The sequence below is a fragment of the Suncus etruscus genome, chromosome 13, assembly GCF_024139225.1.
Source record: "Suncus etruscus isolate mSunEtr1 chromosome 13, mSunEtr1.pri.cur, whole genome shotgun sequence".
Lineage (NCBI taxonomy): Eukaryota > Metazoa > Chordata > Mammalia > Eulipotyphla > Soricidae > Suncus > Suncus etruscus.
The window spans coordinates 76,740,457-76,758,989 of record NC_064860.1 but is presented as its reverse complement, the minus strand read 5'-3'; the positions used below and the strand labels follow the sequence as shown (position 1 = coordinate 76,758,989).

The window sequence follows — 18,533 nt, the reverse complement described above, 5'->3', positions numbered from 1 at the left end:
CTCTATCACAGCATAAAATATCACTCAGTAACTAATTTTTCAAATTTCGAATAATTTGAAAGCATAAGAGACATTAACTGTGTGTATAAAGGAAATTGCTACCCTGGAAATTTAATAATGCATTTATAACAGATATATATAAATTCATACTTAGAAAAGTCTTTTCATTTGCTGTTACTTCTCATAAGGAATCTAATGTTTATGTTAGTCTCTTTCATTGAACACCTAACACTTACATTAAGTTCTGAGAGATTATTTTTCTGAATTTAGGAAATAAGTGCCAGCAATTACTTTTTAGTTAGTAGAATGAGTTCTCATTCATTTATTATTACCCAAAATAAAAAACGAGTCTCTAAGGAATTTCTGCTTTTCTACCTCAGATTCTATTGCATTTGCTAAATTTGCCACAGTTTCTAATATTTTTACATCTATGTATAAAAATTTATATTCAGGTTTTTAACATTCATCACTTTTATTCAGCAACAAGTTTACAGAATCAAAGTTAATAATTATTTCATAACTTATCTTCATCATTTCTAAATTCATTACTTTATGTCATCTCTGGTTTTAATGATCAAACATCAGGTCTACTAATTTAATCATTTGGAGTATATATCTATCTAGAAACTTACAGAAACTTAACTAGAAATTTAATCTTAAACACTATTGATTTTTAAATGCCTATCTAGAACAAATAATAGATAATAAATATCAAACTAAACAGAGAGCTCCTTTCATTTCTATCTTTACAAACCAAAGTAGTCGAGATAGACTGAAAGTTGGAGACAAATTAGCCATGGCTTAAGTCAATGGGTTGTAAAAAAGCTAAAACTGTTTTAATATGGGGAATAAAAGTGACAAAATAAAATGAAGAAAAATGAAAATGGTATTGGATTATCTCACCGAAAAGCAGTTAGGTCAAGCATTCAAAGTTATAAGGAAGAAATTTCAATCCCAAGCATTTCATTCAGCCAACTCATCAATCAAACTTACAGAGAAATAAAAATATTTTTATAGAAACAAAGAGGTTTTAGCCATGGTCAAATACCTCACTAATAAATAAAACAAGAAAGCATTAGGCAAAACCTTGCATACTAACATAATCCTTCAAAGCTAATGGAATGAAAAAGCTGTCAGTATCCAGTGCACATAAACTTAAGGTTTGTAACTATATTTAGGTTGTCTTGACTCCAGAATTTAGATTAAAATTGGCTTATTAGCTATCCCTTATTTTTTGCCCCCTCTCATGTAGTCTTACAATATCATATATTGTACAATTTATCTAAAAGTAATCTTGTTGGGCCCGGAGAGATAGCACAGCTGCGTTTGCCTTGTAAAGGTGGTTGGTTCGAATCCCGGTATCCCATATGGTCGGTCCCGGTATCCCATATGGTCGGTCCCCCGTGCCTGCCAGGAGCTATTTCTGAGCAGACAGCCAGGAGTAACCCCTGAGCACCGCTGGGTGTGACCCCCCCGCCCCCCCAAAAAAGTAATTTTGTCCTCTCAAGCCTTTTTCCTTGAACATGTATTTTTCTTGCTTGTCTCTGTTTCTTTGCTGGCTATTCGTGTTCCAGTTCTTTCTTAGACAAGTATTCCTTTTCATTCCCTCCCCCACTTCATATTTCTAATTTTATTCAATAAAAACTATCTGTTTTACAGATCTTAAAGCCAAATCTAACTTAAAGCCAAAGCTAAATATTTCGCTCTTTTGTGAACCAAGATTAACTCTTTAATCTTTTTTTTTTTTTTTTTAAATATGGAACGCTTCACGAATTTGCGTGTCATCCTTGCGCAGGGGCCATGCTAATCTTCTCTGTATCGTTCCAATTTTAGTATATGTGCTGCCGAAGCGAGCACAACTCTTTAATCTTTTAACATTTACTTTAGAATGTTAGAAAATGTCTTTCAACTAAATGAAAGAGAAACTCAGGAAATAGGAAGGAAAAAAAATCTAAGTAATGAAACCAAGGGGATAATTCAAAAGTAAAAGCACAGGCCTAGCATGTATGAAGCCCTAAGTTTATTTCCTTAACTTTGCATGGCCCCTTAGTCCCCAAGCTCTATTGGTTTTTCCCCCCTAGAATATAACTAAAAGACTAGAAATATAATTGTGCATCAATACTAAAAAGCAATTCTCCAAGATCAGAGATGAGAAAAGTATGGAAGAAAGGGTTTCTAAGAATATGAAATGGAATTTATAGAATTTTTAATAGTTCAGTATTTAGATATGATTGAGAGACAGTATCATGTCTGTCTGGACTGATAAATCATATCCCATTAAATCAGCCAAGCATCATAAGGTATGGGAAATCCCTTATGCTTCATCTCCACCAGCAATCCCATATCAGACCTGATAACTGAGCGGCCCAACCAGTCCTGTTTTCAGCAGTAATTGCCAGCTTACAGAAACTACAATAGAAATAATAGCCTCAACTTCAATGTCTTTGCTCTGTGGAACTGTCTACCCACAACAGAAAATTAGCTTCAAATCTTTTTTTTTTTTCCGAAAAAAATTGGTAAACCACAAAAAAACTGATAGCTCCAAATATCTCTTTCTTCAGGATGGAAACTTTTCCTAAACATTCACTACCTTAAATATTTCCATGACAGTTCTGAATTTGCCATATAGTGATAGAAAAGGAGGTAGAGAGCAAATTTTAAGTAAAGAGAACTAGAGTTCTAAGAATACAATCATTACTTGACTTGTTTATTTAAAAATCAATTCATTACATAAAGGAAAAATTATTACCCTGTCTATTTTAAGGCAGTCTGATATCTATCCATATGTTCTTAATCCTACCCTCTTTTTACAATTTTTGTGTATATTCCTGAAACTGTGTTTCTTTCCAAGGGTTAATTCCTGCCATAAAATGATATGTTAGATTAGATAAATTATTTGAAAAAAAATGTTTTTTGTTGCTTTCTCGGTCACACCGGGCAGCGCTCAGGGCTTACTCCTGTCTTTGAATTCAGATATCACTCCTGGCTGGTTCGGGGGACCATATGGGATGATAGGATTGAACCTGGTCCATCCTGTGCTGGCCCCATGCAAGGCAAATGCCTTACAGCTGTGCTATTTCTCCCACCTGATATGTCTAAATTCTCCCCCCCTATTTTTAAATTTTTGAGGAAAAATTGCTATATATATATAAACACATAGACTGAGTAGACAAAAATATTGTCATTATTAGCCAAAGAAAATACAAGCTGAATGGAGCAAGCAGATGCAATAAGCACAAGAATTGCATAAGTAATATGTGATAATTTTAAAAAGCAGTAAACAGACACTGTCTATAATTCATATTTAGGGGCCGGAGCAGTGGCACTAATGATAAGGCATCTGCCTTGCCCGTGCTAGCCTAGGAAGGATGTTCTATCCCCTGGTGTCCCATATAATTCCCCAAGCCAGGAGCTATTTCTGAGTGCATAACCAGAAGTAACCACTGAGTGTCACCGGGTGTGGCCTAAAAAACAAACAAACAAAAAGTTCGAATTTAAAATAAATAATTTCAGGGCTACACCCAGTATTGATCCTGGCTCTGTGCTCAGGTATTACTCCTGACAGTGCTCAACAGACCACATCTGGTATAGGGTTAATACCCAGGTTACTCTGTTCAATTTAAGGGCCCTACCACTGTATTATCTCTCTGGCCACTTTTAAAATATTTTTAAATTGTTTTTCAAAGATTTTATATCTGTGATTTATATCCACAAATGGAAGATTTATATAACTAAATCATGTTATTACTAAAGAGTTAAAAATTCCATTTTTAAGTATTGAGTTTGCAGGTTGGAAAGTTTAGAGACTAAGACATTACTGTTTCTCTACATAAGCACTTTAAAACAATATTCTATATTATAATCACAATATTTCCTTGATAAAAATCTTGTATAAAATAAAGCATTTTGTGAAAGTTTCTTTTTTAATCATAAAAGCACTTAGGGGCTGGAGCGATAGTCCAGTGCAAGCGGCTGATCCAGGATGAATCTCGGTTTGATCCCCCGATTCCCATATGGTCCCCCAAATCAGGAGCGATTTTTGAGCACATAGCCACTGGGTGTGGCCCAAAAACAAAACAAAAAAAATTGTAAATCACTTAATTTTAAGCCTGTCATCTAGGTTTTATAAAGCATAACCTACAGAAAATAATTAAAGTCAAAATGCTTTATTTAGAAGATATGAAACACACACACACACACACACACACACACATAAAGCAAGAGTAAGGAATCAGTGGGTTAAAACAAATAAGTGAACCAATATAATACACTACAGTACCAAAACAGTTATTAGGAGCCTCAAAAGAAAAAGGATTCAACCACCCACAAAATATAGGCAATCTTTTCAAAAGTGCCAAGAGGTACTTCAACATGTACAGTTCTGTTACCCTCTCTTCTTGTTTCCCTTTGTGTCTCAATCCTGCAACTTAGAAAATATGGACATATACCTGGACATATGCAGCTCCTATGTTTGCACCGAGTCATCTCTATTGACTTGCTTTGTTCTTGAACGAGATGCAAACCAAGGCATGAAAGTTTATGGGTAGAGAATGACACAACTGAAAGCTGGCAAACTCAAGTGGAGAAGATGAAGACTCTTGCCACTGCTGAAGCCATGCCTGTTGTACTGAATTCAAACAATGCTACTTTGCCAATGGCCCTGCTTCACCAATTCTATCTGGATCTCTGCACAGACACCAATCTTATTTAAAAAATAAAAAAAACCACCAAAACCTCCAGGAATGTCGGTATTTGGACTGATATCACCAGGACTTAATGGGAAGTGAGTTCCTCCTCATAAGGAAGCCACGAGAAGCTGAAAACATTCACCACAAAAGTCACACAGGATCAATAATAGGTTTTGGAATTTCTGAATCACATAGGCACATTCTAGCCATGCTATAAATCCATTTTTGTTGAATACTCTCATCCCAGTAGGAAAACGTCAATTTAGTAGATATCATTGTGTATCTTAAGTCACCTAATGTTCAGAAATAAAAGAGAACAGAATCATAAACTAGCAACAAGACCTTATTATTAAACATTCTGACAATAACTTAATGACTTCATTGGAGATAACTATAATTTTCACAAAACTGTACTTTTATTTTTGTAAACAATCTATTTTTATGTCTATTTCAATGACTAAGAAAATTAAAGATATAGGAATGGACTGAAGAACAACTCAACAACAAACAACAGTAGATTTTTAGAATTCAAAACAGGAATTGAATTTGGATTAGGAATATAAAATTATTTGTATCAAGTCCTTTTTTGAGAGGAAAATTTTTATTAAATTTTTTAGTTTTGATTTTTTTTTAACTTTCCTGTACTCAGAAATTCCTCCAGCAATGCTCAGGAATTACTCTCAGATCAGTGCTAAGGAGTCATTACGATTGGTGCTCAGGAAATTAGGCTGTTTTCAGAGTACAAAGTAAGTGAGAATCTCCTTGGAGTGCTCAAGCATGAAAAACACTCTCCTGTTTTTTGAGCTACTTCTTTAAGTATCCTTCTAGAATTTTAAAATTTCTATATGTTTAAGGCCATTGAACAAAAGACATGCTTAAAGATAGAATCCAGAAATATAACTTCCTCTAGATATATTAGAGATTCAGTGGAGGGAAGTCTTTTTCAATCTAGAAATATGTATTCATATTAGAGATAAATACTTCTGAAACACCTTTATTGTAGCCTAGAGGGGACATATTTTTATTTTATTTTTTCTTATAGTTCAGATTAAATGGCTACAATAATGTTAAAATATATGTCTTTGGTGATCATCAAAGTGATCACAACCCTCCACAACGTTCTCTATGTCACTTCCTGTCTGAACTATATTCCAATTACCTTTCCCAGACTTTCATGATAGTTGGTTTTATAATTCAAGGGCAAGTATCATATATTCTCATGTTTCACCTCTTTATATCAAGTAATATAAAGTGATATATATATAAAGTAAGACATAAAGTGAAATAAACCTTTATATACCTTTATTTCTTTGGCTTATTTTTCTTGATATGATGTCTTCCAATTCTACCCAACTTGCAGCAAAATGTATGTTTTTGTAGCTGCACAGTATTCCACTATGCATATATTTACTACCGTCAGGAGTGCTCAGAGCCAAGGATAAGACCTGAACATAGTTGAATGGAGCTCAAAAAGACCCAGAAAAGGTAAGTAAAACATTTACAAATATAATATAGTGTTAGAATTGGTTAAAATTTTGAAAAAATCTAATTTAAAAAGTATCTTAAATATAAAATTTAAATTATTTTTTGAATTAATCTAACATCCAATTTTTCATCTAGCCTTCTGTGGTAGTACAGCTGTTGGGACATTGTCTTACACACTACTGATTCAGGATGGAAACGGGTTCGATCTCCAGCATCTTATATGGGCCCACAAGTCTGGAAGGAATGATTTCTGAGCACAGAGCCAGGAGTAACCCCTGAGTGCAACCAGGTGTGGCAAAAAAATTTTTCTTGAGAAAAATATATTTATTTTTAACTTATTACTTCATAATAATCCATAAACCTATCATTATTGTTACTTATCAATGCAAGATGTAAACATTTCTATTAAATCTACCTTTATCTAAAATAAACTCAGGAATTTTCAGAACTGACTTGACATCATTTAAAATAAAAGGAAATTAAATAAATTGTTCATTTGTTGCCAGAAAAACAATAAAGCTCTTTCATTATTTAAACCTATCAGTATTGTAATTTTATATTTTTACTTAATTTCTTACTTAAATTTCTTAAATTTACTACTTTGAGATTAAAAGGTAGTGTTTATAAGCCATATTGGCCACAGAAAATTATTTTAAATATAAATTTATATTTTATTCTCAGTGTCTATAGTTAAAGATAAATGAAATAAGTGCTAGTAAATTAGAAGTTTCACGTAAAGATGATATGTATCTCAGAATTATACCATTTCCTAATTTTCAAAGATCTTTTGTCATGGAAAAACAATTTCTAGAATTACTCCAGAAAATATCTTTGTCATTTTAGGCCAGTAGTGGAAATTATCGGTACTTTACATGACTTTCTGGTAGGAATGGTTCATTATAACCATAAAGAATGACAGTCTTTTCTTCAGTCTAATGGTATTACATTTTATGAGATCTCAAGTCAATGGAATTATCTTCAGTGCCAGCTGTTACTTATGAAGAAAAGGATAATCTATCTTAATCACAGATTAGTCATCTATGAAACTATGATGTCTTTCCAATGATGTTCTCCATAATAAGAATTAAGACAGTGGGAAATAAATACAATTCATGATAAATAGCTATCATGGATCAAAAAATTCATCACCACAAAAGATAAAGGAAAAAACACAGAACACAGAAAGGAATGTTTATGCTATATTAAAACTAGTTCAGATCCTTAGCCTGAAGCAAATTTTCTATATATTAACTTTAGATAAATTCCTTAATATTTACATGTGAAGTATTATTTAATCATACAATGTTAATCCTCACATAATGATGGTGCTCATCCAAGTCTTTCTTAGAATAGCACACTTTGTGGACCCAGGAGATTGTGCTGTGGATGGAGTGCGTGTTTTGCATGAGAAAATTAAGACTCAATCATAGGCACAACTGAAACATCCAAGTACCTCTGAGGTAAACCCATAAGAACATAGATGGAAATAATTGTTTAGTATTGCTGATGTGACAAAAAATAAAATAAAACAAATAAATGGGGGAAAAAAGTAGAGTACTACTTTTCTCCATGAATCTTTATACAAAGTAAAACATAAAATTAAGCAAATTCAAAAAATATGAAAAGTGGAAAAGATAACAAACACAAAATATTGCCCAATTTTTGAAGAATTTGGAAAGCAAAATTACCCACATATCAATTGATTTGGAATATATTAAATTTCTTCTATATGTGCAAATGTCTGATTTCCAAACTATCTCACACCTTAAAATCTAAATTTTTAAGAAAAGTCTCATATTTTCTCTAGCTATGCTTGAAGGAATTATATAAAGTTATTGTTTCATTTTCTAAATTTCCATAATATTTTAAATCTTTTAAATAATTTCCTCCATACTAACTTACAGCAAGCTATATGCATGCCACAACTATTTTCATAATAAAATATTTTAAAATCATATACATAAGTTAAATTTAAAAAAATAACTTGTTTGTTGGGGGGGTGACGCTCAAGAGTTACTCCTGGCTATGCGCTCAGAAATCTCTCTTTGCTTGGGGGACCATATGTAACGCTGGGGATCAAAATGAGGATCATTCTAGATCAGCCACATGCAAGGTAAATGCCCTACTGCTTCACTACAGCTCCGACACTTAAAAAAAAGTTTAACAAGGAAAGTTGACTAATTTATTACAGATAATAGAAACATGAAGTTATCTTAGAGTTCTGATGACTCAAAGGCTGGAATGTTTGCCCTAGACCTGGCTTAATCACCAGAACTTAATGGTCCCCTACCTCAGTTAAGAGTGGCCCCATAAGAAAGAAAACAACCAATTATTTTATATTAAGCTATAAGTATTTTTATGAGCAGCTATTTCCCTGAATATTCATTGAATAAAATTCTTATGGTTGGAAAATAATTTGCCTTTTGACATACATCTTGGATTAGATTTACTTCTTGAGTGAAAATAGGTAAATTTATATAGATCAAGAAGTTTGGGAGTTTTTCTGAGAAAAAATAATTGCATAATTGAACCTAATCTCCAATTTAATATTTTCCCTGAAAAGAGAATACTGATCATGGAGGATAAAATAGCTTGAAGTCAAAAAGAAAGCATAATAATAGAATAGAGCATTCAATTCAGGAATGAAGTTCAATAGCAAGACTGAATAAGAAATGTTTTTTCAGTTTCATGAAAAAAATGCTTATTGTTGAGAATTATGCTTTAGCAGTAGACTTTAAGGCAAAACTAGTAAAATCTTTGGCCCTTTATAAGGTGTAATTCTTGGGGCCTGTGCAATTATTTTAATGAGTGAGTTCACCACAAAGAGAACCATTGTGTATTTATTGTCATCATTGTATAATTATTTAACATTTCCAAGCATATTAAAAGCAAAGGAACACCTGAAATCTGTTTAGACAATTTGAAGGATAAAATTTAAAACTGAGTGATTAATTTGTTTTAATATGGTCAAAAAGCCTGTGTCAAATAAATGGGACATGGTTAAATAGAGAGATGTGATAATATTTTGAGCCTTTAAATTAAGGTATATTTTATTTAATAAGGTTTATTCTTAAAATCATACCATTATTATTAGTTACATGTTGAAATTAAAAAAATAAATTAAATTTAAGGGCAGATTAATAATGGGTTAAATGTTTGGATTCAGATTGAAGGTACGTTTAAACTATAAAGAGTTTTAGTGCAACACAGTAGTGATACATTTAATATCTATGGGAGCAATAGATATTATTGTATTATTTTTGATATATTGTAGTCCTTTCATTTTTCTTTGAAATGTTTCTAAGAATTGAAATGTTTTTGCCATTAACAGTAACCAGAGACAATTTTTCTTTAAATGAAAAAAATTTAAGGTCTCAAAAAAAGAAACATGTGGTGAAATTTGAGGTATAAATTCAATGATGCACTTTGTTCTTTTTTTTTTTTTTTTGGTTTTTGAGCCACTTCCGGCAGTGCTCAGGGGTTACTCCTGGCTGTCTGCTCAGAAATAGCTCCTGGCAGGCACGGGGGACCATATGGGACACCAGAATTCGAACTAACCACCTTTGGTCCTGGATCGGCTGTTTGCAAGGCAAACGCCGCTGTGCTATCTGTAATGATGCACTTTGAATAAAATAAACTTCATTTACAAGTGAATGAGGAATCTGGCAATATGCAGACCAGAAAAACATTCCTTGATATGAATGATTACTATTTTTTCCACATATGGCTGAAGGTGATGGTGTTAATTTTTCCTCTGAGAATATTTGATGTTCTCAAATGTAGCAAAATATTCTATTTTAAAATGTGTTTTAAGATAATAAAGAGCTACTATAGAGAGGGTTTGAGAGGATTTAAAATAATAGAAGTATAGTGACAGTATTATTTTCTCCCCAAAAATCATTCATAACCAGTGGCCTTTGTACAGATACAAAAAAGCAAAAGGCAATAGCAAAAAGGCTAAATAGATCTGGGATATGACTTGGAAGAATTAATAATGGAAATTCAGGAAGAACCAAGAAATAGCACTTCATAAACACTCTATGCTTCCTTTTGGGGTCCCTGAATGGCTATATTGTAGATATGTGATAATTTAAAATGGCCCACTATTAGAAAAGTTAAATTAAGGTTGTTTGTCATCACTAATAGTTTGCCAGAGCAATAAGAAGCCTTCTCTGATAGAAGACATGATCATTCAGAGCCACAAGTCACCAAAAGGAATTCATTACAATGCCTAGCATTTAACCTCAAAGTTCTGTATATGAGGCTGGAATGAATAGTATAACAAGTAAGGTCTTTGTTTTGCCTTATGAACAGTTGACCCAGGCCCAATTCCTGACATTTCATATGGTCCCTTGAGCACCACCAGGCCTGATTCCTGAGTGAAGATCTGGGAATGACCATTTTCAACACTAGATGTGATTACCCCTCAAAAATACTATTTATAAAAAAAAAATGGGATGACAACAATAAAAAGTAAAAGAGAAAAGCAGAAAAAGGAAGCAGAACCAGATAGTATTCATGCACTAAATTGATTAATAACGGCATTTACAGTATTTTTTGGGGGAGTCACAACCGGCGGTGCTCAGGGGTTACTCCTAGCTCCATGCTCAGGAATTGCTCCTGGCAGGCTCAGGGGACCATTAGGATGCCTGGACTCGAACCAATGACCTTCTGCATGAAAGGCAAATGCCTTACCTTCATGATATCTCTTCAGCCCTGGCATTTACAATATTTGTATAAAAATATTTTAGATAGTGGGGCCAGAGTGGTGGCGCAAATGGTAGCAAGTGGTAGTGCCTTGTGTGTGCTAGCCTAGGACGGACCGCAGTTGGATCCCCCAGCATCCCATATGGTCCCTCAAGCCAGGAGTGATTTCTGAACACATAGCCAAGAATAATCTCTGAGCGTCACCAGAAGTGGTTGAAAAACTGAAAAAAAAAAAAAAAAAAAAAAAGGACCACTAGGGCCAGTCTGGAAATAGGGGCAGGGCTTCATTTATATTCTAGAAAGTAAAAATACAAGCTGAAAAATGAGTAAAATATTTTTTACAAAAGAGAATTAAAGAAACATTCTAAAGCTAGTATTTTAATAACTGAAAATTAAGAATTCTACAAACTAATTTAATAGCAAATAAGTCATTTTTAAAAATGATTTTTAATTAAAAAATTAAAACTACTAGTTTAAGATAATAAACCAGTAGTAAATACCTACACTATAATGAAAATAAGAGGAATGAAGTATATACAAAAACTTAAATATGCAATACAGTAAAAAGCCTCACATATCAGCAGTAAATTTTTAATATCTATACTTGAAAGATTAGGTCAAACGGTTTATAAAACAAAAACTATGGGGCCAGAGAGATAGCTTGGAGCTAGGGCATTTTCCTTGCATACAGACAGTTGGTGGTTCGAATCCTAGCATCCCATATGGTCCCCCAATCCTGCCAGGAGCAATTTCTGAGTGTAGAGTCAGAAGTAATCCCTGGACACTGCCGTGACCCAAACACCAAAAAATAAATAAAAACAAACAAACAAACAAAACAAACAAAAACCTTTAATTCCTTATGTTCAAGAATACTATTAAATTGGTTTTGTACTTTATCTTGTATTCTCTAATAAAAAGTCTTATTCAATTATATCTCTTTATAATTTTAATGGTACTCTCTATTTTGTTTATTTTATACATAGTATAATTAAATGCTTAAATTTCTGTGGTTTGGGGACGTCTGTAATTTTGTTTGCTGTGATCCAAAGTGTAAAAAATGGACATATGGTTGAATGTTTAGACCAAAAGATGCAAAGATTTTAGTTCTCTGCAGTCACAGGGACCACTAGTACCAGCCTGGAAATAGTGACAGGACTTCATTGGGGGAGCAGCTGTGGTATGGTTGAACAAGAGTTATTTTCTACTACCTATACCTTTGAAACCATGGATTAAAATTTATGTGTAAATACTGGCCAAGAGAATACCCATGGGTCTGAGATATCAAGGTGGATGCAGCTCTCACCTTTTATGAGACAGGATCTCAGTTCAAATCCTTGCAAATCATTGGTCCCTTAAGCATCACCAGGAGTTAAACTTAGGCACAGAGCCAAGAGTAAGCCTTGACCAGAGTTAGTTATGGTTCAATCCCAAACCTTCTATCCAAAATAACATTATCCACTGAATTTTATTTATTTGGGCTTTTGGGTAACAACAAATTATGCTCAGGTTTTATTCATGGCTCTGTGCTCAGGGATTACTCCTGATGGGCTGGAACAATCGTATGTGATGTGGAGGATCACTGTGGATTTGGCAACAATCAAGACAACCACCCTACCTCCTGTCCTTTCTCTCAGACTCTACCCAATAAATTTTAAATCCAAAATAATTGTGGTTTTGAGGGATTAGAATGATAGCACAGTGATAGGGCTTTTGCCTTGCACTGCTATCCAGGACAGACCTGGGTTCAATCCCTGGTGTTCCATATGGTCCCCTGAGCCAGGAGTGATTTCTGAGCACATAACCAGAACTAACTCCTGAGCGTCACTGGGTGTGACCCAAATTCCAAACAAAAATGTGTATTTTATATTAATTACAAATACTCAATGCGAAATACCTCGAAAATCCCATCTTTTATTCTTATTTTGGTTTTGTTTTGGGGACTATATTTGGCAATGTTTCAGAGATAGACCACTGGTGCTTGGAAATCATTTGGTGTTTAGTATCAAACACAGGCCTATAGCAAAACATATGTTCTTCCTACTGTGCTATTGCACCTGTTCCAAAATTATTTTTTAAAATATTTAGACAACAAAAATAAAAACTAGGCAAAGATTATTAAATTAGAAATAAATTATCACTTATATGCAATTACCAAGAGCACTCACAGTTCTTGGATTCAATCAGTGATTAAAATTTGTATTAGTAAGAATAATTAGCATTAATACTTGTTCTGTGGAAAGACATTATATTGATTTTGTGTGGTAACACATTTCCATTTTATATTATTTTCTCCAGTGAATATTTATTGTGATAGAGTAAAAATCAAAATATCATTGAAAATGCTAAAGTACATTGTAAGCCACATCATCATTATATTTTCACCATTATAAAGTATCATTTGTTGGGCCCGGAGAGATAGCACAGCGGTGCTTGCCTTGCAAGCAGCCGATCCAGGACCAAAGGTGGTTGGTTCGAATCCCGGTGTCCCATATGGTCCCCCGTGCCTGCCAGGAGCTATTTCTGAGCAGACAGCCAGGAGGAACCCCTGAGCATCGCTGGGGTGTGGCCCAAAAACCAAAAAAAAAAAAAAAAAAAAAACCTAATAAAGTATCATTTATTTATTCAAACTTACTATCTGCATGACTAAAATTTTATTATTTTTTAATTTTATTTTTGTTTTGGTGTCACATCTGACCATAACATTGTGCTTAAGAATATGTCCTTTCACTGCTTAGGCCTGTTAAACAAAGAGAACTCGAGTGGACCTCATGCGAGTGTCATAACCCCTGTACTAACTTTCTGCCCCTATTACAATTTTCATAAATATTCAAACATTTTTAAAAATTACAACTTTCAAAATTTCCAGCAAAGTGTGATTTTTTTTCAAACAAAAAAAAGTTGAATTCTAGTGGGACCAAAGATATAGTATAATGGATAAGGTGTTTGCTTTGATAGTGCACTATTATGTTGAATAACCAACACTACATATGGACCTTTGAGCATATCCAGTAACAATACATGAGAACAGTACCAAAACAAACCTACACAGGAAGGCATGACTCAAAAATTCACTAACAAAAATTTTGACTAACATGATAATCTATGTTGCTTGTCACCTGCCAAGTACCAAGATTTGAATTTAGAAGATGGTACAATTTGTTATGCTTTCGTCAACAGGCAGAAAACATCAAAGAGTCCAGGTATATCTCTAAATAGTCAAACAAATTTTAATTTTGGCTCTTCATTATAACCCAATTTATGTAGCACCCCAGATCCCATACAGCTTTGCACATAATCAAGTCTTAGTGTGAAGCAGTCAGGGTCAGTTGACTTGAGGTTCCTGAATACTACTATTCAAGATAAGGTAAATAAGGTAGTTTCCTTTACTGCACAAAAAGTACATCAAAGACAGGAGAAAATTTTAAGAGGACACTTAACATCTTTGAATACTCTATTCAGTCATTAGGTTAATAAACAATAATCAATAAGAAATAAAAGAAATAGTAATATTCAATTGGTAAATGATAACTCTAAGTCAATAATGTATAGACATTCTTAATTTGTTGTTTTATAGGTAGAGATGGGAACTGAGCTGAGAAATAAAAGAATCCAGGATCACTGATTGAGTAGTGACGTGACTGCCTGGGGTCATTAAAAACCTGGCATTATATATCCTAGCATCAGAAATTATTAGGTTGCAATAGATATTTGGTGACACCTATGTGTGCCTAGCCAGACCACATTGGCATACTTTTCCTGGTTATCTCAAACAGCTAAGCAGCTGAATCCACACCCACAAACATAGTCACCTTGGTTAAATTGGGCCAGCTCCATAGATTCATTTTTTCCTCAAAATAAACGTAAACCAAGCTGTGAAAGACTGTGGGTACACCAGCTACCACACTAGAAAATTGACCATCTCAGCAGGAGAGGGCAGGCCAAGTCCCTCTTCTGATGAAGCCATGCCTGCTGCCAACATTATCCAGAATCACTGTTTTTCCGGTGGCCCTGCCTCATAACTGACCCTCAATGATTCTTTCAGGGACACCGATATGATCAAACTTCAGGTATGCTTGGTTTGTTGGCTGATATTACCAAGGAATTTTGAAATGAGTGTGAACTCCCTCCTCCTCTATCTTCCTTAATACAGGAATCCTGGAAGTTGTAAACGCACCCACAAATGCAATTACCATGTTTGGACTGGGCCAGCTACATAGACCCACCTTTTCTTAAATGATATATAAACAGAGTCATGAAAAATCATGGGTACATTAGCCTACACAGTAGAAAGTGGCCATCTTGGGAGGACAGAGAAATCCAAGCCTCTGTCCTGATGAAATCATGGCTGCTGCCTCCATCACCCAGAATTATCATCTTTTGTTGACCTGCCTCATCACTGACCCTATATGATTCTCTCCAGGAACACAAATCTGGCTAAACTTCAGGAACACTGTTATTCTAAGCTGATATCACAGGGCTTTTTAGAGTAATTGCAGGCTCCATACCCCAGTATCCCCCTTCTTCCAGAAGAACTGACAGCTGAGAATGCCCTAAAAATTCACAGTATCAATAACAGTGCTTTGAATTTCTGGAGAATTTCATTTGTTTGATGCTGCAATCCCTATAAAACACATCAATTTAACACACTGGACATGTAACAACATGAGCTTACAAAACCTTCTGCCATTGTATTAATGACTGCATTCGAGATACAATAATTTTCACAAATGTGCTTACTACTAATTTTTTTCTTATATTTAACCTTTTCTTTCCCATTTTTTTTCTTTGTATTTTTTAATAACTATGCTTTCATTTATCTGGAATAAAATGTATTATGATCAACTATGTCAACTATTTGATGTGTTTTCTTTATAAATTAAGAAAATAAAAAACAAAAAAAATCCATTATGTGAATATTTCATTTTGCAGTAGGCAAGAACATGCATGTTTAGAGAATATAAATGAGCTTTACTGTATGTTCAACATAAGAGAGAAGTGCCTGGTATATTTGTGTATGGTTCATTATGGGGAAATATGCTACAGGGAATAATATATGTATTTTGCATTGTACACTAGAAAATATGTGCTAGGATTAATCTTAATAGTGCAGCTTTTCTGTCTCTACGAAAAGCATTATTCTGTAATTAAAGAAAAATATTACATCTGAATATCAATCCAACATTGATATATTCAAAGAGAAAGAAAATAGACTTTCATTATAAAAATCATTTCATTTTCTTTTTTTTAATAATCTTTATTTAAGCACTTCAATTACAAACATGTTTGTAGTTGGGTTTCAGTCATAAACAGAGTACTCCCCTTCACCAGTGCAACATTGCCACCACCAATAACATCTCCTCCCCCACTCCTGCCTGTATTCCCGACAGGCATTCTACTTCTCTCATTCTTTAACATTGTCACGCTAGTTGTTAGTGTACCGTATTTTCCAGCATATAAGACGACACTTCGACCTATGAAAAACTTCCTAAAAGTCAGGAGTCCTTTAATATGCCGGTATACGGCATGCTTGATATGCTGAAACTTATTCCAGCTTCAGGGATGAGTGATCCTCCCCCATCCTACTTTTAAGAAGTAACTTACTTTTAAGACATTTAGGAAGTTTTTCGGGGGAAGGGGGGAGTGAAGAGTCATCTTATATGCCGGAAAATATGGTAGCTATTTCCCTAACAGCTTTCACCACTTTTCGTGATGAGCTTCATATTGTGAGCGGGTCCTCTGGCCCTTCCAGTCCTTAACTCTATTGTCTCTTGGTCTTATTACAGGAATGTGTTTAATTTTTCTTAAAATCCATAGAGTGAGACTATTCTGTGTCTCTCTCCCTCTTGACTTTTTTCACTCAAAATAATAGATTCTATGTACATCCACATATAGAAAAATTTCATGACTTCATCTCTTCTTACAGCTGCTTGATATCCCATTATGTATATGTACCGTAGTTTCTTTAGCCTTTCATCTATTGAAGGGCATCTTGGTTGTTTCCGAAGTCTGGATATTGTAAATAGTGCTGCAATGAATATAGGTGTGAGGAAAAGATTTTTGAATTGTATTTTTGTGTTCCTAGGATATATCCCTAGGAGTGGTATAGCTAGATCATATGGGAGCTCAATTCCCTGTTTTTTGAGGAATCTCCATATTGTTTTCCATAAAGGCTGGACTAGATGGCATTCCCACCAGCAGTGAATAAGAGTTCCTTTCTCTCCACATCCCAGCCAGCACTGATTGTTCTTGTTCTTTGTGATGTGTGCCAGTCTCTGTGGTGAGAGATGGTACCTCATTGTAGTTTTGATTTGTATTTCCCTGATGATTAGTGATGTGGAGCATTTTTTCATGTGTGTTTTGGCCATTTGTATTTCTTCTTTGAGGAAGTGTCTGTTCATTTCTTCTCCCCACTTTTTTAGAAAAAAAGAAAGAAGAAAACATTTCATTTTCTGAGAATATTTGTCTCCCAGCTTGTAGAAACTGGTAGCTTGTACTTGACTATTCTTATACATTCAAGTCTACTGGCAATTAAGGGGAAATGTATTCACAACACAAAGTAAGAGATTAAAAGCATTACTTTATCAGAGAAATAATGCCTAAAAAATTGTGTGAATGATTGCAAATGGCTTAATTTAGAGTCATGTATCAGTGATATGCTTAATAATTTAAAGAGCCTAAAATCTTAATTTTAATCTTAATTTTAGCATCAATTTATTATTTTTGGGGGGTGCCACACCAGGCGGCTCTCACAGATTACTCTTGGTTCTGTGCTCAGAAATCACTCCTGGCAGGCTCGTGGGGACCATATGGGATGTCAGGATTAAGTCCTGAATCATAAATCCTGAATCAGCCTCGTGCAAGGCAAATTCTCTACCGCTGTGCTACTACTCTGACTCCAATATATTATTCTTTTTATTGAAAAAAAAAGTTAAATGATTTCTATGTGACCAGTGAAAGTTTCATTTTTTCCTTATCAAAAGTGATTTTGATTTTTGTTTTAGTAGGGGGGCCTTCGGTGGAGAACAGAGGCCTGCTGGACAAATTCTAAAAGAGCTGTAACACTATCACTTTTTATTTCTATTGGTTAAAAAAACGCAAATTTTTAAAACTGAGCATACTTTCACACAGTATGTATATTCCACTAGAAAACAGATTTTTCTCAGTTTAAAGTAAACAAAGAATGATGCAAAATATATGGAAATCTCTGCTTTCTGAATAATAAAATTCCATTGATTTTGAATAAAGTTAATTTAAAAATAGAGTAATCTAAAAATTAATACCCTAATGTCCTAATAAAATTTGTTCTACTTTATTTTAAAAACAGTGAACTTAAACTCAACAACAATCATATTTGTAATCAAGGTATTTAAATAAAAATATTAATAAAAATACCACAAAACAAACAAACAAAAATCAGTGAACTTATTCCTGTGTGACTGTGCTAAATTCCTTCCCACACTGAGTTCCTTCTTTCTCAATTAGTTTCCAATAAACTTTATACCTTCCTAAAAAAAAAAATTTAAAGAGCAGAGGAAGATGTGGGGCATTGATGGTGAAATGTTGCACTTGTAAAAGGGAATGTTCTTTTTATGTTTAAAACCCAACTACAATCATATCTTGGTATTTAAATAAAGGTATTATTTAATAAAAAAA

At 33.9% G+C, this 18,533-nt stretch overlaps 2 non-coding genes across 2 annotated transcripts; both read right to left on the bottom strand.

Moving 5' to 3' along the window:
• Window positions 1-1,750: 1,750 nt before the first annotated feature.
• On the bottom strand, window positions 1,751-1,857 carry LOC126026595 (U6 spliceosomal RNA). The gene has a single exon (XR_007501818.1). It is a non-coding gene; the product is annotated as a U6 spliceosomal RNA (small nuclear RNA).
• A 16,027-nt stretch (window positions 1,858-17,884) lies between these two features.
• Window positions 17,885-17,944, bottom strand: LOC126026934 (U7 small nuclear RNA). The gene has a single exon (XR_007502119.1). It is a non-coding gene; the product is annotated as a U7 small nuclear RNA (small nuclear RNA).
• Window positions 17,945-18,533: the final 589 nt, after the last annotated feature.